The sequence below is a fragment of the Indicator indicator genome, chromosome Z, assembly GCF_027791375.1.
Source record: "Indicator indicator isolate 239-I01 chromosome Z, UM_Iind_1.1, whole genome shotgun sequence".
Lineage (NCBI taxonomy): Eukaryota > Metazoa > Chordata > Aves > Piciformes > Indicatoridae > Indicator > Indicator indicator.
Genome location: NC_072053.1, coordinates 15238908 through 15262322, shown reverse-complemented (window position 1 = coordinate 15262322; position 23415 = coordinate 15238908).

Genomic DNA, 23415 nt, shown 5'->3' with positions numbered 1-23415 from the left:
GCCTCTCCAGGTGAAAGCAAACTGAGGCCTGCATTCCTCTGCTATGGGAATAGAGAAGAAAGCATTAGCAATGTCTATGGTAGCATACCATTTGGCCTGCTTGGATTCCAGCTCATATTGGAGTTCCATCATGTCTGGTACAGCTGCACTCATGGGTGGAGTTACTTCATTCAAGGCACGGAAATCAACTGTCAGACGCCACTCTCCATTCTGCTTTCGCACAGGCCAGATTGGACTGTTGAAAGGTGAATGAGTTTTGCTGATGACCTTCTGACTCTCCAACTGACGAATCAAGTTTTGAATGGGCACCAAAGAGTCACGGTTGGTTCTGTATTGTCTGTGATGCACAGTTTGAGAAGCAACCGGCAGCTTTACATCCTCTATCTCATGTTGTCCCACAACTGCAGATTCATCTGAAAGCTCAGGTCTGATAGACAACTTCAATTTTCCTCCATCAATTTCTACAGTTGCTATTCCAAAAGCCCATTTGTAACCCTTAGGGTCTTTAAAACGCCCTTCTCTCAGAAAGTCAATTCCCAAAATACAAGGTGCATTAGGACCTGTTACAATAGTATGTTTCTTCCACTGCTTCCCAGTTAAACTTATATCAACCTCTATCTTAAACAACTCTTGAGACCCACCAGTGACTCCCTGAATAGTTATAGATTCTCCCCCTTGATAATTTGATGGTATTATGGTGCACTGAGCTCCTGTGTCAACCAAGGCCCTGTACTTCTGAAATTTTGAAGTGCCAGGCCACTGGATGTACACATCCCAATAGATTCTGTTATCTCCATTATCCCTTACCTCCCCCTGGCGGAAGGCAGGGCACCCCTAATGGTGGGGATTACCTCCACATGTACAGCTGGCACAACGTCCAGCACCAGAATTAGGATCACTGTTGGAGCTATCAGAGTTGTTCTGGGAAACTGAGGAAGCGACAGCTACCCTCCTGGTATTGCTACCTCGGGATCTGCCCCTCTGCAGCTCCCGTAACCTCTTGAAAAGATCCGAAGTTGGTTGACCATCCCATCTGTTCATGTTCTCACCAAACTGATCACGCAGAGTTATCCAGATACTGCCACGTGATTGCCTCTGCTGTCTGTTTTGGTTTGACCTATTCTGGAATGGCCTTCTTGGAGCACGTCTGTTCCTAACAGCTGAAACTTGTATCCATCTGGAGGAAGAGGAATTAGAATCATCCCCCTTCATCAAGTTGGATATGGAGGTTTTAAGTTCCTCCTTCAGCTCTTTCATGCAATTCTCCATCTTTCCAGACAGAGTTTCAATGGCTGAAACCAAAGAAGTACGTGCGAGACTATCCTCCAACTGCCTCATTTGGTCAGTGAAATGGCCAACAGTAGGAGGTGCTCCACCATAATTTCTTGCCACAATCCTGCTTGCCAGAATAGTAGCATAATTAGGAGGAGCAAGCTTAATGAGCTTTTTGGCAAGGCCTGTTCCAACAGGAATTTCATCAGGATTGAGAGTCTTATGATCTCCATACATTACTTCTCTCACAGCAAACTCTCTCAGACGCTTGATTCCCTCAGCTATTGTGGTCCAAGGCTTAGGGTTCCATGGTAAATCATCTCTGCTGGGGTACCTCAGTGAGACTGCCAGTAGGAGGCGTGCCCACAGAGAAACTTTACCAATGCACTTGCCTAGATGCCTGTCTATGCCTGTATCCTTTGAGAGCATCCCCAACTGAGAGGCCGACTTGTCACCTACCACCAATGCTGGGGCTCCCATATCAAAACACCTGGCTAGCCAAGACAGGACTGGCTCATTATCTCCTCTGATGTAATCCTTCCTCACATGTCTAATTTCCTGTCTGGGTGCATTAGCTGACTGTATGTCATCCTCATCCTCATCATCATCATCATCCTGAGGTCGCTGTCCCCATAATCCTATTTTAATCCTCCGTTGAATTTCTTTGAGTTCAGAGGCACTACCAGCAGTTGCTAATCTACCAGGGTCTACATCCTGACCTACATCTCCATCATCCATGTGGGGTCTCAAGAGGTCTACCAGAGTTTTAAGGCTAACCCTCTCTTCCTCATCAGAAGGATCTTTCTTAACAGAGGGATCCTGAGTAGAAGGACCCTCATCTCCATCTGCACCATCTCCTGCAGCATCTGCATCTCCTCCTGCAGCTCCTTTACGCTTTCTGGTTACAGTGGCCACCAAATTTACTGGCTTGGTTTTCACATTCACAGCAGAGTTGGAAGAGCAAGTAGCCTTATGTCTTTCTTGACACAGTGCTATCAGTAGCCATATGATTATTCCAAGAAGCAACAAAATTAAGATTAAGGCTAGTACAAGATATCTAGGGTACCACTGGTTACAAAGACCCTCTGTAGTTGTAAGAGGAGTAACAAACTCATATGTGTCTGCTAGCAGATCCATAGTTGAGTTACCATAGCTTCTTAGCCCAATAAGACCATAACAGAATTCACCAACATTCAGTAACTTGTTCTTAACCCAAAGAAACGACTTATATGCCACATATCTCACAATCTTGTCTATCATGCAGGAAACAGCCCATCTGTAGACAATCACACTGATAACAGAGGAAATAAAATTACTCAAAATCCAAAACAGCTTCATTTTGCTTCCTAATCTGAGCAGAAATAAATCAAACAAGCAATCGAGCCCCGAGTTGGAGCGCCAAAAATAAAAAGTGTGTCGGTGTGAGCTGAAATTCCCCCCCCACCAACAATAACCAGGCTAGCCCAGTCTGGAAGCAAATGAAAAGCTGTATTTACAAGCAGAGTCTAAAATCTACAATGAAATGCAATGAATATGTACAAATATACAAAATTCACAACATTCATAAATATATATAATCAACAGAAAAAGCACAATCGATCTCCCTTTGCTTCCCCCCAAGGGGACCCTCCCAAAGGGGCCTCCCTCTCCCAGGAGCTTCCCCCCCAGACCTCCCTGGACAGAGAAGCAGAGTTGGTTCAGCAGAAAATTGTTAACTTAGCTGCCAAGGTCAGTGTGTTATCTTCAGACAGAAGAGAAGAAGAAACAGCAGCCAGACAGCCCAGCAACTGCCCCCACTGCCGAACGCAGAATGTGCAGAATGCCTACTTTGTTTTGGGGAATAGTTCTTAAACATTTCTATCTATCCAATGGAAGTGTTTAGAACAATCGTTATTTTGCTTTCTTACACCCAATAGTGACTTATTTACATTCTTTCACTTTCTCTGTTCTGAACTTTGCAAGGAAAAATTAAAAAGACAGTTTCAAACCACCACACTCCTCGACCTCAATCTGGACCACTGCAACAGGCAGGGAGGAGAAACGGCAGTGGCCAAACAGTTTAGCTGGCTCAGTAATGCCACTTCCAGGACACCTTCCAACCTCTGATATACTGTGATACTGTGATATGGGAAGTATATATGGAAAGGTGCATTGAGATCAAGACATATGAACTCACCTTTAACTCCTTCAGCTTAATGTTACTTTGTTATAACATCTGTTGTTTTCAATTTTTATCTCTTTTAAAATTAGTGAGTTGAAATAAATGACTGTTTAATGTACAGAGGATAGAGAGGGGCAGTGGAAATGGCCTCAATATAAAAATGGAAAGAGGAAGTGAAAAATCTGTTCACTGTGCGAGATAGATTGAGCAAGAAGATTAATTCTAGATATCAGAAATACCTTTCCAATGAAAAGAAGGGTGAAGCATTAAAATCAGCTGCTGTGAATGCTGTGGAGACTCCACAACTGAATTCTTTATTTAAAGAATCCTATATTAAAATGATGAAGGCAGATCTGATCCTGACATATGGCAAACAAATGTGCTAGATTGTGTCTTTTGATCCCATACACTCACAATTTGGTATGATGCTAAAATTATATTACATGTGAAAACACATGTGCTTAAGCGTACATATTTTCAGGATCAAAACTTATAACATAAAAAGGAATCAGGAACTATGGGGGAAACATAGTTTGAAATTTTAAATGGATGGCTTTTCATATCTAAAAGCCTGTAAACATTTATTTCTTGAATCAATCCCACATCACTGAAATCAAATTATTTAAATTATTCAGGATCTAAATGTAATGAAATCCACGTAGGTCCTGTTTGCACTTAGTTTATGCCTGTAGGCATTCCAGCCAGCAATAAAGAAGAAATCATCTGGGTACTTGCCAGCCAGAGAAAGGTATTATATTCACACATTAAAAGCAGTACAATGAAAGTTATCATGTTTATGGGCTCATTTTTGCATGACAACACTTCTTTCCTCCTTTTGTTTAGAACTGAAGCTCTGAGGATTCCTTTGAAGAGAAAGGATTCTGAAGATAGAAATATGGGTTATTAATTTAAGTCCTTACTTCACTAAGCTGAAAGTAATCATGTCCAGATTGACCTCCACTGAAAACTCCAGTTTACATCTACTTTAACAGAATCTGTGAAGAAAAAGGATGCAAAACCTAGCTATCCAGTGAGAACTTTTTCTTATTTACAAAGCACTAGTGATACACTACCATTGCAAAATGGGTTTTTATTATAAGAAAACAACAAAACAAAACCCCAAAACACCAAACCAAACAAAAAAATAAAGAAGTTTTTCTTTTATGCTTCTTTATTCAGTAAAATAATTTTCTAGAACAACTAAAAAGTGAATGTGCTGTTGATTTATATATTGTGAGCCCTTTATCTCTCTTACGCAAACAAATTATATTGTTTGTGTGACTTGCTTTGCACTCAAGGAAGAAAGGTTCAAGAGACTCAACTATCTGATAACTTACAATAGAGACCTGTATGTTGTAGAAATCTTTTCTAGGTCCTGAAAGCTGACAGCAATGGTTGCTTGAGTAGACCACCATTGCACCAATGCATTGCACCTACTGCCAGAGCTGGAGCTTACTCACATGGGCTCCCCAAAGGAGACAGTACCATGTTTTGCCTGAAACACAGACAAATTCTCCTGGTGCAGTGAATGCTATCTGCCTTGGTTCTCAGTTGGGAAATACTACTGCCCTGTGCTTTTAAGAGCTTTTACCCTGACAAAATTCCAACTTTTGACATTGATGAGAAAAATTATAATAGCAAAATGATATGAACAATAACAGCTGTAAGAATCACAATAGCAGTTTTTAGTGGTGATTTATTGCTGAGGATGTGGGTATATATGCATGCTTCACAGTTTCAACTTGTGTTAAGCTTGAGAATCTACTGGCAGTACCCCACCAAAGTATAGTTTTTGAAGTATTTGTTAAGAGCAGTGAATAAATGTAAAGAAACAAATAAAATAAACTGTTTAAAGTCAAGATTATCTGAAATTGAACTGGCCTTCTTGGTCCATGTTCTTGATATGCATGCAAAAAACATGACAATGTTAATGGAATGTTAATATATTCTTAAAGGCTGAGAGTTGCATTTGAAATTTAAAAAAATGGGGAAAGGCAGGAAAAGAAAGAGCAGAGAGAGAAGAGAAAAAAAAATGGAAAGTAGTTTGAGTCTGGGGTTGCAGATATTCCCTATGGGGAAGGACAGAAGGACTACAAAACAGCTCTTTCCCTTTATCATGCAAGCAATTACTGGCAATTTGTTCTGGCCAGTAAAACCTCTGATATTATCATGGTTGCTGAGTAATTTATCATCAAAGTTTAATGTGAAAACAGGTGACTGTGTAATCACCAATCTAGGAACAGAAATAGAATCATTATTATTTCTGCCTGAAGAGAGCATGGAGGAGAGTGCTCAGATTTTTTTTTTTTTCCTTTCTGTCAATTGACTTAATGGCCAAAAGGCTGTTCATCACATCACTATGAATTATAAAACCTCTATTAAATATTCATAAAAGTTTTGAAATGAGGGTGTGATAGAGATGAAAGCCAGGCTAATTTAAATACCTACCAGACCTGTCTTAATTACAGAGGTAAAAATGAGATATAAAAATTATGGCAGCTAGGAAAGGGGGAAAAAAAGTTGAAACAGTTGATTCTATACATTATGTGCATCTTCTTTTCAACGAGTGATGTACAATTTGTACACAGATGAAGTACATGCGTCTATTGAAATAAATCAGTTTTTGAGCTAAAAGTTGTTTGTACTACTCAGATATTTTTGACTGTCTTGGAAAAGATGCTAAATGAGAAATTGTTTCTAGATATTCTTGCTTTCTATATGTGTGCATATGTAAAGAAATTTTTTAATTAAGTTTAAATTTATAAAACCCAGCAGACTTGCAAATGTCTGCAGGTGTGAAGCTGTAATGCAGAATTTAGGGAACAGAAAAAATGTTTAATATCTACCTCTGATTAACAACCATGCACTTCCTTAGTCTCCTGGTCTTTATCGGTCAGTATATGAAGTTCACAGTACCACAGTATATCGGAGGTTGGAAAGGACCTCACGAGATTTTCAGGTCAAACTCCTCTGCCAGAGTAGGATCACTTGGGATAGTCCACACAGGAAGGAATCCAAGTGGGTTTAGAAAGTCTCCAGAGAAGGGGACTCCACAACCTCCCTGGGCAGCCTGTTCCAGTGCTCCACCACCCTCACTGTAAAGAAGTTTATCCTCATGTTGAGGTGAAATCTTCAATGTTCAAGTTTGAACCCATTGTTCCTTGTTTTATTAGTGTGAATCACCAAAAAGTGATTGGCCCCTTCCACTTGACACCCACCCCTCAAATACTTATACACATTGATCAGACCCTCATCAGAAGGCCTCGTCAACAGTTTCTTCCTGGTTCAGTGGTCTGTAGTAAACACTCACAAGAATATCACCCATGTTTGCACATCCCTTAACTCTTACCCATAAGCTTTCAATGTTTTTGTCATCTCTCCCTGGGTTCAGCTCAACACATTTGAGTTGCTTATTCACATAGAGAGCAACTCCACCACCTTGTCATGTCTTTGTCTGTCTGTCCTGAAAACCACATAGTTGTCCATAACCACATTTCAGTCATGGGAGCTGTCCCACCATGTCTCAGTAATTGCAACAAGATCATAGCCCTGTGACTGCACCCAGATTTCCAGTTCATCCTGCTTATTCCCCATGCTTATTGTGTTGGTATATAGACACTTCAGAGACTTAGCAGAGGAGTATCTGTTACCATTGTGGGCGTTGCATAATCCACTATCCCCTAGAGCCCCTGGGATAGCAGTGGAGCTGGTACCCTGCCTCACAATTGTCCCAGGAGTGTCCTCAGTGAGGTTCACTTTTCCCTCTTCCCCCTCCAAAATTAGTTGAAAGACGTATCAGCCCTGCCAATTCTTGTCCCAGGATTCTCAACCTCCTGAACATACAGTTCTAAATGCATATCAGGATACCACTGGCCTTCTTGGCCACAACACTTTGCTGTCCATGGATATCTTATTGTCCAACAGGACTCCAAGGTCCTTCTTCATGGAGCTGTTTCCAGCAGGTCAACCCCTAACCTGTATTGGTGTATGTGCAGGACTTTGCACATATTCTTATTGAACTTCATTAGGTTGCCTTCCACCAAGCTCTCCAGTCTATCCAGATATGGCAGAATGGTTTCACAGCTTTCTTGTATATCACCCACCCTCCCATTTTTTAATCAGCAGCATACTTGCTGAGAGTACACTCTGTCTCTTCACCCAGGTTTTTGATGAAGATGTTGAACAAGACTAGACACAGTGCTGCTCCCCGGGGAAGAACCACTTGTCATAGGCCTCCAACTGGACTCTGGATCACTGACTGCAACCCTCTAAACTCTACTGTTTAGCCAGTTCTCCATCATGTTAGAGTTCAGTCTTCTCACCCACACTTTCCTAAGCCTAACTATGAGGATGTTATGGGAGACAGAGTGGAAAACCACACGGTAGACAACATTCACTGCTCTCCCTTCATCTACCCATTCAGTCACAGAATCAGAGAAACACAGTCACAGAATGGTGCGTCAGTGTGAATTGAAATCCCCCCCCCCCTCACCGCCCAACCCCCCACCCCCAACCCCACCCCCCCCCCGACAATAACCAGGCTAGCTAAGTCTGGAAGCAAATGAAAGCTGTATTTACAAGCAAAATCTACAATCTATGATGGAATGCAATGAATATGAAGAATATGTACAAATATACAAAATTCACAACATTTACAAATATATACAATGAACTGAAAAAAACACAACCAAGCTCCCTTTGCTTCCCCCCAAAAGGGACCTTTCCCAAGGGGCCTCTCTCCCAGGGGCTTCCTCCCCAGACCCCCCTGGACAGAAAGCGGTGTTAGCTAAAGCAAAAAAAGTTGTTAACTTAGCTCGCCAAGGTCAGTGTGTTATCTTCAGCTAGAACAGAAAAGAAACAGCAGCCAAACAGCCCAGCAACTGCCCCGACTGCGAATGCAGAATGTCCACTTTGTTTTGAGTAATAGTTCTTAAACATTTCTATCTATCCAATGGAAGCGTTTAGAACAATCACTATTTTGCTTTTCTTACACCCAATAGTGACTTATTTATACTCATTCGCTTTCTCTGTTTTGAACTTTGCAAAGAAAATTTAAAAGACAGTTTCAAACCACCACAGTCCACCCCTTCTAAACAATTCCATTGGCTGCTACTATCATTTATCTAACCTAAAATAATATCTACAACAATAGGTGAATAAAGACCATAGTTCATTCCGGCTATTTCAGATGTAGATGATTCAAAAGAGTCAAATCACAGGAAAAACAGCAAACAGCTTGTTTCCTTGCAGATGGAGCAAAGAAAGGAACAGGGACTCTCAGGTGACTCAGGGCTCTCAGGGTTCGTGCACCGTAGATCTCATGAACTCTCGTCTTGGGCGCGATGCTGTATCTGCGCAACACTCTGAATTTAACCTCTCTCAGCCAAAGTTAGATTTCGTTGTGGAATACACTGAATTTCACCATTTTCTTGCATCACCCAATAGGTGTGACCAGGACCTTCAGCAGAAACCACCCCTCGGACAGGTTTGGCCTCTCCTGAAGGAGAAAATACCCAAACAGTTTTGCCTAACAGATTCTTTTCTCTGATAACAGGAACTCTATCACCTTCCTCCTTTTGCAACAAATCTGATTGGGCAGGTCCAGCTCGATTCACTGAACCTCTACTATTCACTAACCAGGTTGCTTGTGCTAAATGTTTCTCCCAGTTCTTCAAAGATCCACCCCCCATGGCTTTGAGAGTGGTTTTGCAGCAAACCGTTGTAGCGTTCGATCTTCCCTGCAGCTGGTGCATAGTAGGGAATGTGGAATATCCACTCGATGTCGTGCTCTTTGGCCCAGTTTTTTACAAGATTGTTCTTGAAATGAGTTCCGTTGTCTGACTCAATCCTCTCTGGAGTTCTGTGTCTCCACAGGATTTGTCTTTCCAGACCAAGAATGGTGTTATGTGCAGTTGCATGAGGAACTGGATAAGTTTCCAGCCATCCAGTGCTTGCCTCTACCATAGTCAGCACATATTGCTTACCAGATGGAGAATGAGGTAGAGTGATGTAGTCAATCTGCCAGGCTTCACCATACTTGTACTTGGACCATCGGTCACCGTACCACAAGGGCTTGATCTGCTTTGCCTGCTTAATAGCAGCACAAATGTCACAGTCATGGATGACTTGCATGATAGCATCCATGGAAATGTCAATGGATCTGTCACAAGCCCATTGGTAGGTTGCATCTCTGCCTTGCTGTCCTGACGAGTCATGGGCCCACCGAGCTAAGAACAGCTCACCTCGGTGTTTCCAGTCAAGATCAGGATCAGGATCAGAGTTTGTGTCCACCTGGGAAACTCTTGCAGCTAGATCTGCCTGATGGTTGTGTTGTTGTTCTTCAGTAGCTTTGCTCTTAGGAATGTGAGCATCGATGTGTCTCACTGTGATGTTTTGAAACTGCCTTTTTAATTTTTTCCTTTCAAAGTTCAAAACAGAAAAGTGAAAGATTGTAAATAAGTCACTGTTGGGTGTAAGGAAGCAAAATAACGATTGTTCTAAACACTTCCATTTGATAGATAGAAATGTTTAAGAACTATTACCCAAAACAAAGTGGGGCACTCTGCACATTCTGTGTTCCGCAGTGGGGGCAGCTGCTGGGCTGTCTGGCTGCTGTTTCTTCTTCTCTTCTGGCTGAAGATAACATGTACTGACCTTGGCAGCTAAGTTAACAACTTTCTGCTCTAACTAACTCTGCTTTCTGTCCAAGGGGGGTCTGAGGGGGAAGCTCCTGGGAGAGGGAGGCCCCTTTGGGAGGGTCCCCTTGGGGGGGAGCAAAGGGAGATCGGTTGTGCTTTTCTGTTGATTGTATATATTTGTAAGTGTTGTGAATTTTGTATATTTGTACATATTCATTGCATTTCATCGTAGATTTTAGACTCTGCTTGTAAATATAGCCTTCCTTTGCTTCCAGACTGAGCTAGCCTGGTTATTGTTGGTGGGGGGGGGAATTTCAGCTCACACCGACAAACTTTATATTTTTGGCGCCCAACGTGGGGCTCGATTGCTTGTATGATTTATTTCTGCTCAGAATAGGAAGCAAAATGAAACTGTTTTGGATTCTGAGTCATTCTATTTCATCTATTATCGGTGCGATTGTCTACGGATGGGCTGTTTCCTGCATGATAGACAAGATTGTGAGATATGTGGCATATAAGTCGTTTCTTTGGGTTAAGAACAAGTTACTGAATGTTGGTGAATTCTGTTGTGGTCTTATTGGGCTAAGAATATATGGTAACTCAAGTATGGATGTGCTAGCAGACACATTTGCGTTTGTTACTCCTCTTACAACTACAGAGGGTCTTTGGAACCAGTGGTACCCTAGATATCTTGTGCTAGCCTTAATTTTGTTGCTTCTTGGAATAATCATATGGCTACTGATAGCACTGTGTCAAGAAAGACATAAGGCTACTTGTTCTTCCAACTCTGCTGTGAATGTGAAAACCAATCCAGTAAATTTGGTGGCCACTGTAAGCAGAGAGTGTAAAGGAGCTTCAGGAGGAGATACAGATGCTGCAGGAGATGGTGCAGATGGAGATGAGGGTCCTTCTACTCAGGGTCCCTCTGTTAAGAAAGATCCTTCTGGTGAGGAAGGGAGGGTTAGCCTTAAAAATCTGGCAGACCTCTTGAGAGCCCACATGGATGATGGAGATGTAAGTCAGGATGTAGACCCTGGTAGATTAGCAACTGCTGGCAGAGCCTCTGAACTCAAGGAAGGATTACAACAGGATTATGGGGACAACGACTTCAGGATGATGATGATGAGGATGATGAGGATGACATACAGTCAGCTAATGCACCCAGACAGGAAATTAGACATGTGAGGAAAGATTACATCAGAGGAGATAATGAACCAGACCTGCCTTGGCTAGCCAGGTGTTTTGATATGGGAGCCCCAGCATTGGTGGTAGGTGATAAGTCGGCCTCTCAGTTGGGGATGCTCTCAAAGGATACAGGCATAGACAGGCATCTAGGCAAGTGCATTGGTAAAGTTTCTCTGTGGGCACGCCTCCTACTGGCAGTCTCGCTGAGGTACCCCAGCAGAGATGATTTACCATGGAACCCTAAGCCTTGGACCACAATAGCTGAGGGAATCAAGCGTCTGAGAGAATTTGCTGTGAGAGAAATAATGTATGGAGATCATAAGACTCTCAATCCTGATGAAATTCCTGTTGGAACAGGCCTTGCCAAAAAGCTCATTAAGCTTGCTCCTCCTAATTATGCTACTATTCTGGCAAGCAGGATTGTGGCAAGAAATTATGGTGGAGTGCCTCCCACTGTTGGCCATTCCACTGACCAAATCAGGCAATTGGAGGATAGTCTCAGACATACTTCTTAGGTTTCAGCCACTGAAACTTTGTCTGGAAAGATTGAGAATTGCATGAAAGAACTGAAGGAGGAATTTAAAACCTCCATATCCAACTTGATGAAGGGGGATGATTCTGACTCCTCTTCCTCCAGATGGATACAAGTTTCAGCTGTTAGGAACAGACATGCTCCAAGAAGGCCATTCCAGAATAGGTCAAACCAAAACAGACAGCAGAGGCAATCACGTGGCAGTATCTGGATAACTCTGCGTGATCAGTTTGGTGAGAACATGAACAGATGGGATGGTCAACCAACTTCTGATCTTTTCAAGAGGTTACGGGAGCTGCAGAGGGGCAGATCCCGAGGTAGCAATACCAGAAGGGTAGCTGTCGCTTCCTCAGTTTCCCAGAACAACTCTGATAGCTCCAACAGTGATCCTAATTCTGATGCTGGACGTTGTGCCAGCTGTACATGTGGAGGTAATCCCCACCATTAGGGGTGCCCTGCCTTCCGCCAGGGGGAGGTAAGGGATAATGGAGATAACAGAATCTATTGGGATGTGTACATCCAGTGGCCTGGCACTTCAAAATTTCAGAAGTACAGGGCCTTGGTTGACACAGGAGCTCAGTGTCACCATAATACCATCAAATTATCAAGGGGGAGAATCTATAACTATTCAGGGAGTCACTGGTGGATCTCAAGAGTTGTTTAAGATAGAGGTTGACATAAGTTTAACTGGGAAGCAGTGGAAGAAACATACTATTGTAACAGGTCCTAATGCACCTTGTATTTTGGGAATTGATTTTCTGAGAGAAGGGCGTTTTAAAGACCCTAAGGGTTACAAATGGGCTTTTGGAATAGCAACTGTAGAAATTGATGGAGGAAAATTGAAGTTGTCCATTAGACCTGAGCTTTCAGATGAATCTGCAGTTGTGGGACAACATGAGATAGAGGATGTAAAGCTGCCGGTTGCTTCTCAAACTGTGCATCACAGACAATACAGAACCAACCGTGACTCTTTGGTGCCCATTCAAAACTTGATTCGTCAGTTGGAGAGTCAGAAGGTCATCAGCAAAACTCATTCACCTTTCAACAGTCCAATCTGGCCTGTGCGAAAGCAGAATGGAGAGTGGCGTCTGACAGTTGATTTCCGTGCCTTGAATGAAGTAACTCCACCCATGAGTGCAGCTGTACCAGACATGATGGAACTCCAATATGAGCTGGAATCCAAGCAGGCCAAATGGTATGCTACCATAGACATTGCTAATGCTTTCTTCTCTATTCCCATAGCAGAGGAATGCAGGCCTCAGTTTGCTTTCACCTGGAGAGGCATTCAGTACACATTCAATCGTTTGCCCCAGGGTGGATTCACAGTTCAACCATCTGCCATGCAGTGATCCATGATGCTTTGGAGAAAGGTGGAGCTCCAGAACACATTCAGTTCATCGATGACATCATCGTCTGGGGTGAGACTGCTGAAGAAGTCTTCGAGAAAGGTAACAAAATCATTGACATTCTCTTGCAAGCTGGTTTCGCTATCAAGCGAGACAAGGTGAAAGGACCTGCCAGAGAAATCCAGTTTCTGGGAGTGTGGTGGCAAGATGGTCGCCGTCACATCCCAATGGATGTGATAAACAGAGTCTCCACCATGGCAAATCCCATCAACAAGAAAGAAACTCTGCGTTTCTTAGGCATAGTGGGATTTTGGAGACTGCACATTCCTGGATACAGTCAGATTGTGAAACCTCTCTATGATGTGACTCGAAAGAGAAACAGTTTCCAATGGGGTCCTGAGCAACAAGCAGCCTTTGACCAGATCAAGCGAGAGGTAGTCCAAGCGATGGGTCTGGGACCTGTCCGAACTGGTCCAGACATTAAGAACATTCTGTACACGGCCGCGAGTGACAATGGTCCAACCTGGTGCTTATGGCAAAGAGCTCCAGGGGAGACACGAGGACGTCCTCTTGGTTTCTGGGGTCGTGGCTACAGAGGCTCAGAGGCAAACTACACTCCAACAGAGAAAGAGATTTTAGCTGCTTATGAAGGAGTGAAAGCTGCTTCTGAAGTGATTGGAACTGAGTCACAACTTCTTCTAGCTCCTAGATTGCCAGTTCTGAATTGGATGTTCAAAGGCAAAGGTTCTTCACCACATCATGCAACAGATGCTACCTGGTCTAAGTGGATGGCTCTGATAACACAGAGAGCTCGAATGGGAAATCTCGAAAGGCCTGGTTTGGTGGAGGTGATCACAAACTGGCCAGAAGGCACAAGCTGTGCAAAACCTCCAGAGGAGAGAGTAACTCGTGCTGAGGAAGCTCCTCCTTACAGTGATCTGTCTGATGATGAAAAGAGATATGCTTTGTTCACAGACGGTTCCTGTCGTCTTGTTGGGAACAAGCGAAGGTGGAAGTCTGCAGTGTGGAGTCCAACGCGCAGAGTTGCAGAAGCGAGAGATGGAGAAGGAGAATCCAGTCAATTCGCAGAGGTAAAAGCTATCCAGCTAGCTCTTAACATAGTTGAATGTGAGAGATGGCCAAAGCTTTATCTCTACACCGACTCATGGATGGTAGCCAGTGCCTTGTGCGGTTGGCTGAAAGACTGGAAGAAGAATGGCTGGCAGAGGAAAGGAAAGCAAATCTGGGCTACAGATCTGTGGCAAGACATTGCTGCTCGCATTGAGAGAATCCCAGTGAAAGTGAGACACATCGATGCTCACATTCCTAAGAGCAAAGCTACTGAAGAACAACAACACAACCATCAGGCAGATCTAGCTGCAAGAGTTTCCCAGGTGGACACAAACTCTGATCCTGATCCTGATCTTGACTGGAAACACCGAGGTGAGCTGTTCTTAGCTCGGTGGGCCCATGACTCGTCAGGACATCAAGGCAGAGATGCAACCTACCGATGGGCTCGTGACAGATCCATTGACATTTCCATGGATGCTATCACACAAGTCATCCATGACTGTGACATTTGTGCTGCTATTAAGCAGGCAAAGCGGATCAAGCCCTTGTGGTACGGTGACCGATGGTCCAAGTACAAGTATGGTGAAGCCTGGCAGATTGACTACATCACTCTACCTCGTTCTCCATCTGGTAAGCAGTATGTGCTGACTATGGTAGAGGCAAGCACTGGATGGCTGGAAACTTATCCAGTTCCTCATGCAACTGCACGTAACACCATTCTTGGTCTGGAAAGACAAATCCTGTGGAGACACGGAACTCCAGAGAGGATTGAGTCAGACAACGGAACTCATTTCAAGAACAATCTTGTAAAAAACTGGGCCAAAGAGCACGGCATCGAGTGGATATTCCACATTCCCTACTATGCACCAGCTGCAGGGAAGATCGAACGCTACAACGGTTTGCTGAAAACCACTCTCAAAGCCATGGGGGGTGGATCTTTGAAAAACTGGGAGAAACATTTAGCACAAGCAACCTGGTTGGTGAATAGTAGAGGTTCAGTGAATCGAGCTGGACCTGCCCAATCAGATTTGTTGCGAAAGGAGGAAGGTGATAGAGTTCCTGTTATCAGAGAAAAGAATCTGTTAGGCAAAACTGTTTGGGTATTTTCTCCTTCAGGAGAGGCCAAACCTGTCCGAGGGGTGGTTTCTGCTGAAGGTCCTGGTCACACCTATTGGGTGATGCAAGAAAATGGTGAAATTCAGTGTATTCCACAAAGAAATCTAACTTTGGCTGAGAGAGGTTAAATTCAGAGTGTTGCGCAGATACAGCATCGCGCCCAAGAGGAGAGTCCATGAGATCTACGGTGCACGAACCCTGAGAGCCCTGAGTCACCTGAGAGTCCCTGTTCCTTTCCTTCGCTCCATCTGCGAGGAAACAAGCTGTTTGCTGTTTTTCCTGTGATTTGACTCTTTTGAATCATCTACATCTGAGATAGCCGGAATGGACTATGGTCTTTATTCACCTATTGTTGTAGATATTATTTTAGATTAGATAAATGATAGTAGCAGCCAATGGAATTGTTTAGAAGGGGTGGACTGTGATGGTTTGAAACTGTCCTTTTTAATTTTTCCTTGCAAAGTTCAAAACAGAGAAAGTGAAAGAATGTAAATAAGTCACTATTGGGTGTAAGAAAGCAAAATAACGATTGTTCTAAACACTTCCATTGGATAGATAGAAATGTTTAAGAACTATTACCCAAAACAAAGTAGGCACTCTGCACATTCTGCGTTCGGCAGTGGGGGCAGTTGCTGGGCTGTCTGGCTGCTGTTTTCTTCTTCTCTTCTGGCTGAAGATAACACGTACTGACCTTGGCAGCTAAGTTAACAACTTTCTGCTCTAACTAACTCTGCTTCTCTGTCCAGGGGGGTCTGGGGGGAAGCTCCTGGGAGAGGGAGGCCCCTGTGGGAGGGTCCCCTTGGGGGGGAAGCAAAGGGAGATCGGTTGTGCTTTTTCTGTTGATTGTATATATTTGTAAGTGTTGTGAATTTTGTATATTTGTACATATTCATTGCATTTCATTGTAGATTTTAGACTCTGCTTGTAAATACAGCCTTCATTTGCTTCCAGACTGAGCTAGCCTGGTTATTGTTGGTGGGGGGGGAATTTCAGCTCACACCGACACACTCACTTTCACTGGGATTCTCTCAATGCAAGCAGCAATGTCTTGCCACAGATATGCAGCCCAGATAGGCTTTCCTTTCCTCTGCCAGCCATTCTTCTTCCAGTCTTTCAACCAACCCCACAAGGCACTGGCTACCATCCATGAGTCGGTGTAGAGATAAAGCTTTGGCCATCTCTCATGTTCAGCTACGTTACGAGCTAGCTGGACACCTTTTACCTCTGCAACTTGACTGGATTCTCCTTCTCCATCTCTCGCTTCTGCAACTCTATGCGTTGGTCTCCACACTGCAGATTTCCATCTCCGCTTGTTCCCAACAAGACGACAGGAACCGTCTGTGAACAAAGCATATCTCTTTTCATCATCAGACAGATCACTGTAAGGAGGAGCTTCCTCAGCGCGAGTTACTCTCTCCTCTGGAGGTTTTGCACAGCTTGTGCCTTCTGGCCAGTTTGTGATCACCTCCACCAGACCAGGCGTTTTGAGATTTCCCACTCCAGTGCCCACTTTGTTTTGAGTAATAGTTCTTAAACATTTCTATCTATCCAATGGAAGTGTTTAGAACAATCACTATTTTGCTTTTCTTACACCCAGTAGTGACTTATTTACACTCTTTCACTTTCTCTGTTTGAAATTTGCAAAGAGAATTAAAAAGACAATTTCAAACCATCACAAATGGTCAGGGCTGGAATGGACTGCTGGAAATTAGTCCAGCTCCTCTGCCAAAGCAGGTTGACCTAGAGCAGGCTACAGAGGATGGCATCCAAATGGGTTTTGAATGACTCCAGAAATGGAGACTCCACCACCTCTCTGGGTAACCTATTCTAGTGCTCTAGCACTGTCCTCAGGTTTAGATGGATATTCCTATGTTCAAGTTTTGGCCTTCTCCTCCTGTCACTGGGCACCACTGAAAAAAGACTGTCTCCATCTTCCTGACACCCATCATTTCAGTATTTATACTCAGCATTGATAAGATCCCCCTTCAGTCTTCCTCTGTCTGGGCTAAAAAACCTCAAGTCCCTCAGTCGTTCTTCATAAGAGAAATGTTCCAGTTTGCTGTACCCTCTCAAGCAGTTCCATGTCTTTCTTGAAGGAGGGAGCCCAAAACTGGCCTCTTCAGGGCAGAGTAGAGGAAAAGGACTTCCATCTACCTGCTTGCCACATTCTTCTTGATACATCTTAGATGTCATTGGCTTTCATGGCCAGAAGTATACATTGCTGACTCATGGTCATGCTATTGTCCTTCAGAGTTCCCAGTTCTTTTTCCACAGAGTTGCTTTCCAGCAGATCAACGCCTTACTTGTATTGGTGTATTTGGCTATTCTTGCCCAGGTGTAGGACTCTATCTTGCCCTTGCTGAGTTTTATTAAGTTCCTCTCTGCTCAGCTCTTCAACCTGCCCAGGTTATGCTGGATGACAGCACAGCAGTTTTGTCTCATCATCAAACTTTCTGAAGGTAGATGTTATCCTTTCATCTCGGTGATTGATGATTACATTGAACAGGACTGGACCCAGTATCAACCTCTGGGGACCACTGCTTTTTATGAACCTTCAACTAGACTCTGTCACTGACCACAACTCTAAGCTTTATCTGTTATCCGGTTTTCAAGCCACCCCACTGTCCCTTCATCCAACCCACATTTCCTAAGCTTATGAGGATACTGTGAGAGATCATGTCAAAAGCCTTTCTGAAGTTCACTTCTCACTGTAAGGAGGTTGGACAAGATGATCTTTGATGGTCCCTTCCAACCCGGTAAAATCTGAAAATCTGTGAATCTACGAAGTCAAGACAGACAACATCCACTGCCCTTCTCCCATCTATGCATCCAGTTATGTTCATGTAGAAGGCTATCAGATTAGTCAGATATGACTTCCCCTTGGTGAATACATGTTGGCTACTTCTGATAACCTTAATTTTCTCCACATGATTTAAGATGATAGCCAAATCAGGCTGTTCCATCATCTTTCCAGGAATGGAGGTGAGGCTAACTGGCCTGTAATTTCTTGGGGTTTCCTTCTTGCCCTTTTTGAAGATTGGGGTAACGTTTGCTTTCTTCCAGTCTTTAGACACCTTGTTTGTACACCATGATGTATCAAAGATGTTAGAGAACATCCTTGCAATGATTTCTGCCCATGGGATACTTCCAAGGAGGTCTCTGAAGAGGTAAATTTTCCCCTCCTGAAGTTCAGTGTTGATGTCCTAATTACCACTCAGGTACTTCCTCCCATGATTCGGAATTCCATATTCTCACAGTCAGTGCAGCCAAGATTGTTTCCAAACTGCACATCATCAACCAGACCCTCTTTGTTAACAAAAGCTCCATCAGAATACCTCTCCTCATAAGGTCCTCCACAACCTGTGTCAGGAATATCCTGGACTGTTTGTGACTCAATGTGTTGTCTTTCCAGTAAATAGCAGGGTGGTTGAAACCCCCTGTGATAATCCAGGCATGTGATCATGTTGCCACTTTAAGCTGTCTGCAGAAGACCTCATCAATTTCCTCTTCCTGATTATGTGGCTCATAGTAAACCCCCATCTCAATGTCACCTATGCTAGTCTGCCTCTTGATGCTTACCTCCACACTTTCAACTGGTTCTTCTTCCCCCCACTGGAAGAAATAATACATTCTAATTGCTCTGTCACATACAGAGCAACTCCAGCACCTCTATTCGTTGTTCTGTCTTTCTTAAAAAGTATGTAGCCATCCATTGCAATGCTGCAGTCATGAAAGTCATTCCATCGTGTTTCTCTGATGGTGACTAAGTCTTAGTTATCCTGCTGCACAATATCTTTCAACTCCTTCATTTATTGTCCATGATGCATGAATCAGTGTAGATGCATTTGAGCTTGGCTATTGATTTTGAGTGCAGTATTAGTGTGCCACAATTAAGCTCATCTGTAGTGTGTCTGGTTTTATCCTCTTCCCCCATTGAACCTAGTTTGACTAGACATTATTTGCATTAATATTAATTTTTGATACTTTTTAAAGAAAGAACAAATTGCCATAATTAGAAACAAGCCATTTGGCACCTGTCATTCGTTCAATAAGAAAACATAAATCTTACATGTGATAGCATATGGTTAAGACAACTCTTGGGCAGGTATCTAAACTTCTCAAGCCTCTTCCAACTCTTTTCCTTTGTTGTTAGTCTAATAAGTAGAACTATTGTTACCATTGTTACCTAAGAACTGCTCTGTCTGGGGATGAACACGTTCAATTATGTTGTATATACCCAAGCCACAACTTATTTCAAAGGAATTAAGCTGAATTCAACAGGAAAAAAAAAAAAAGAAGACAGCTAAAAGTCTGTGTTCATAGTTATCTTATCTTGGATGTACAATGTATTTAGATAGAATTGATGTATTTTGCTTTGCTTTCCCCCATGTCTCTATTATAAACAGGTTAAGTTTAATGTAAGGATTTGAGCTGATTTCATAATTGGTATAGGTCTACGTCTCTAAAAAGTCTCTATTAGAAAAGGTTGATATGAAAGAAGTAAAGATTGTAAAGAAAAGGGGAGGAGATCTTTGCTGACATCCTTGCTGGCAAGTTTGGACTTGTATCAAACTAAATAAAAGGTCCAGTCTGCCTTGATTGAAGAGAAAATAAACTGGAAAATACTTAACAAATTGCAGTCTTAGTTGTTGTGCATATCTCTATCTTCTTTCATTCTATTAAGTGTTTCAAAATAGGCTTGTAAGATCATGGAGCAACTAGAGCAGTTCAGATTAAAAAAATAAACAAATAACATTTAAAGCTCTCAGTCAATATTCAAACTAATTTTTAACCAGTCTCATTGCAAAATACAGCTGATTTACTTGTTTCTTATAATTTATTTTAGCTTAATTCCTTGCTTTGTTGTGACTGGTTTCATGAGATTTTTTGTGTTATTCCAAGTATACAGACAGATCAGGTAAGAAACTGAATAAATTATCACCATTTGAAAATGACTGCTGCACTGATTCTCTAGAGAAAATTGAAAAAAAATATCCCACAACAACTTTTTAGAGTATATGGGTTCTGGTTTTGAGTCTCAGAGAATGTGGGCTAAGGGTTACTGACTGACTAAATTATGCTTCAGTACAATTTAGCCAACATGAGACAGGAACTTTAAATGTGAAGGTCAGTTAAGACAGTTTTCATGCAGATATTGTCTGCCAGAAGTTCATGGTATGCAGCACCTTTTTAATGCACGTTCAGTTTGAAGAGAAATACATTTTTACCAAGTGCAATGACTGTTCTGAGACACAGATACTCAAGTCTCAGGATCCAATCTGCCGTATGTGGTCTGCCTTGTCTTGTTCAGTCAACAGTGAATATTGTGCACAGGTCAGAACAAATTACCAAGAGGCTGAGGAGGAGACTTCACAATTGACACAACTGACAAGTGGCTAGGGTTTTAAAACTCTTGAGCTGGAGACATGTATGCTATGGCCTTTTGGAGTGGGACTGAGGGAGGGAGGGGAGGAAATACCGTTTAATTCTGTTATCTGAAGCTCTTTTTTTTATCCATCCCCTATAGCCAGGTGTAGATAGCTAAAGTCTAAAAAAATGTTTCTGCAGCAGCCATTTTATCTGTCATATCAAAATATTTTCAATACACATTACCAATACAACACTAAATTTCGGTCTTATATTAATTTATAACTGTGGGTTGCAACACTACAAAAAGGAGATTACAAACTAGTATTTCACACTTGATATCAAAATTAATTAAAATTACTAGTTCCCTAAACAAAAGAGTGTATGGGGAAGTTTGTGTGTGAAAATGTGTGCATGACTTTGACAATGCTTTTTGGAAAGATGACTGGCAAGTATATGGTGATTTACAAATCTGTTCCTGAAGGAATTGATTTAGGGACCAGAACTCCAGACACTGCTTTACTGATAGAAGGAGATACTTTAACCCTGGTGGGTTGTAAACCTTGGGAACAGAATGCAGTTGTGTAGAAAGAAAAACACAGATAGGTGACTCCTAGCAGTCACAGTGACCTAAGGGAGTTATGCAGGGACCTGGTAACAGGAACTCAGTAAAAGTTGTAACATTGAAGATGCAGAATTATAGAATCCTTTATCTCTTGCCTGACGTTTGTTTAAGCCTTGGAAAAATCTATGCGTTCGCATGAGACTTTGTAGCCAATCATGAGTTTACAAATGTCGTCTGGACATACTAATGACCAATTACAAGCTGCCTTCTGATATTATGTTAACCTATATAAAGGAAGAGCTTTGTACAGTAAACTGACGCCTTGCTTGCATCAAGTTGCATCCCGTCTCTGCATCGCGGTATGTTCCCATAGAAATTTCACTCACAATGTTTGAAAGACTAAGGCTGGACTATTTAACTAGTATCCCAAATAAAGATGTGCTATTAGCAGCTATGCATGCTTTGGTTAGAGGTATTGGCATGAATGAGAAAGATGTAAAAGGGGTGAGGAAACTGAATGCAGTGGCAGGGATAAAAACTAATAGAAGATGGAATTCTATCTTCAGCTGACAAAAATGCATATTGCCGGAAAAAGTAACAGGCACTTTTTCATCATGATCACCACCTAATTGGTATAATTCTTTTGGATACATATTTTTAACAAAATGGTATGTTTAATAGAGATGATAATGCAATACAGGATGTGAGATCCACTAGATGACTGAGCACCTTATAAATCTGCACAGAATGAGATGAACACTTATTTGAATTCTGCTTACACGTAGATCCCAAATGAACTTTCAGAAGTCAATATTTTACCACCATCCTCTGCCTCCAAAAAAAAAAATAAGAGAAATTGATGTGAAGAGAATTGAAGAGTAATTGATAAGAAATATGTATATGATGTGTGTTGGGGTCATTTTTATGATGTGTTTGGTTTCTCCTTTTAATCAAAAAAAACAAAATTCCATTACATTTTTCAGCATTTTGCCTTCAAAATGTTGACTTTCAAATAAGGAAAAAAAAAAAAAAAAAAAACAAAAAAACCAAAACAGTTCAATGTTATTTTAAAAGAGAAAAATACAAATGGGTTTGAATTTTTGAAGACCACACATCTCATGGGAGATGAAGTGTGGAAAACTTTGTGACTTCAGACCTGTATACTGGCAAAGTTTTTCATTGAAGTTTAATGTCCACCAGCAGACATCCTTTCCCTGGTATTAACAAAAAGGGCTGGTGGTTATGTGGCAGAGTGATGTACCTGGTCACTGCTCATGAAGTTCAGGCTGGAGTAACCTGTAACTAAGACACTAGCCTCCATATGTGAGAACTGAAGTGGTTACTGTGTAAAGGACCTAAGGTAAAGGCATACACAGTATATTAACCAAAACCCTATGCTACTATTCAAAAGACCTATGAATATGGGCATGCTTGGAAATAAAGAAAGTGAAGGAGTGTGAATGTTACACTGGTCCTGACCCAGCAGGGAAGAACTTGTTTGAGCTGTCCATGGTGTGCATGTATACATGAGTGTTGCTGTTGTTTATGAAGGTAAAGGCAATGCCAATTTGTGCGCACCACATGTATGTGTATGCATGTGTTTATTTGGATCTCACACGCATTTTTCTTAACAGCCGGCTAAGAATTCTACTCTCTCTTTAAAACAGCTGCACTCCAACTGTTGCCAGATGGCCTGGTGCTATGCAAACCTCCCCACGACCAAAGAAACCAGTATTTTACTAGTAGCACCAGCCTTTTAGACGTGTTAAACAGTGTGTTTTCCCATTTCTTTCTGTATTATTTCCTGCCACTGAAGGGAGTGAGGAAAATATTACCTGTGCTCCTGAGCCTTCAACCAGTCACCCCAGTGCTCTGAAGTCTTTTAAAATTGATTGTGGACTTGTTAATGTCATCACTGCCAAACTGCATAACTAATAACAGGTAATAATCAAAGGGGTTTACTACACCAGAGAGTTTCCTAGTGATGTCTCTAACCAAGGCCCCAGGCAGGCAGCAGATTTCCCTGTGGGATGAATCTGGTTGGCATACAGAGCCTTCTGTTCCCCTCAGAAGGGAATTGGCTACAATTACCTTCATTTTTTAAAAATTTATTTGTATTTTTAATAGTAGCAATTCTAACTCATGGGGCTCACTCTCTGCAA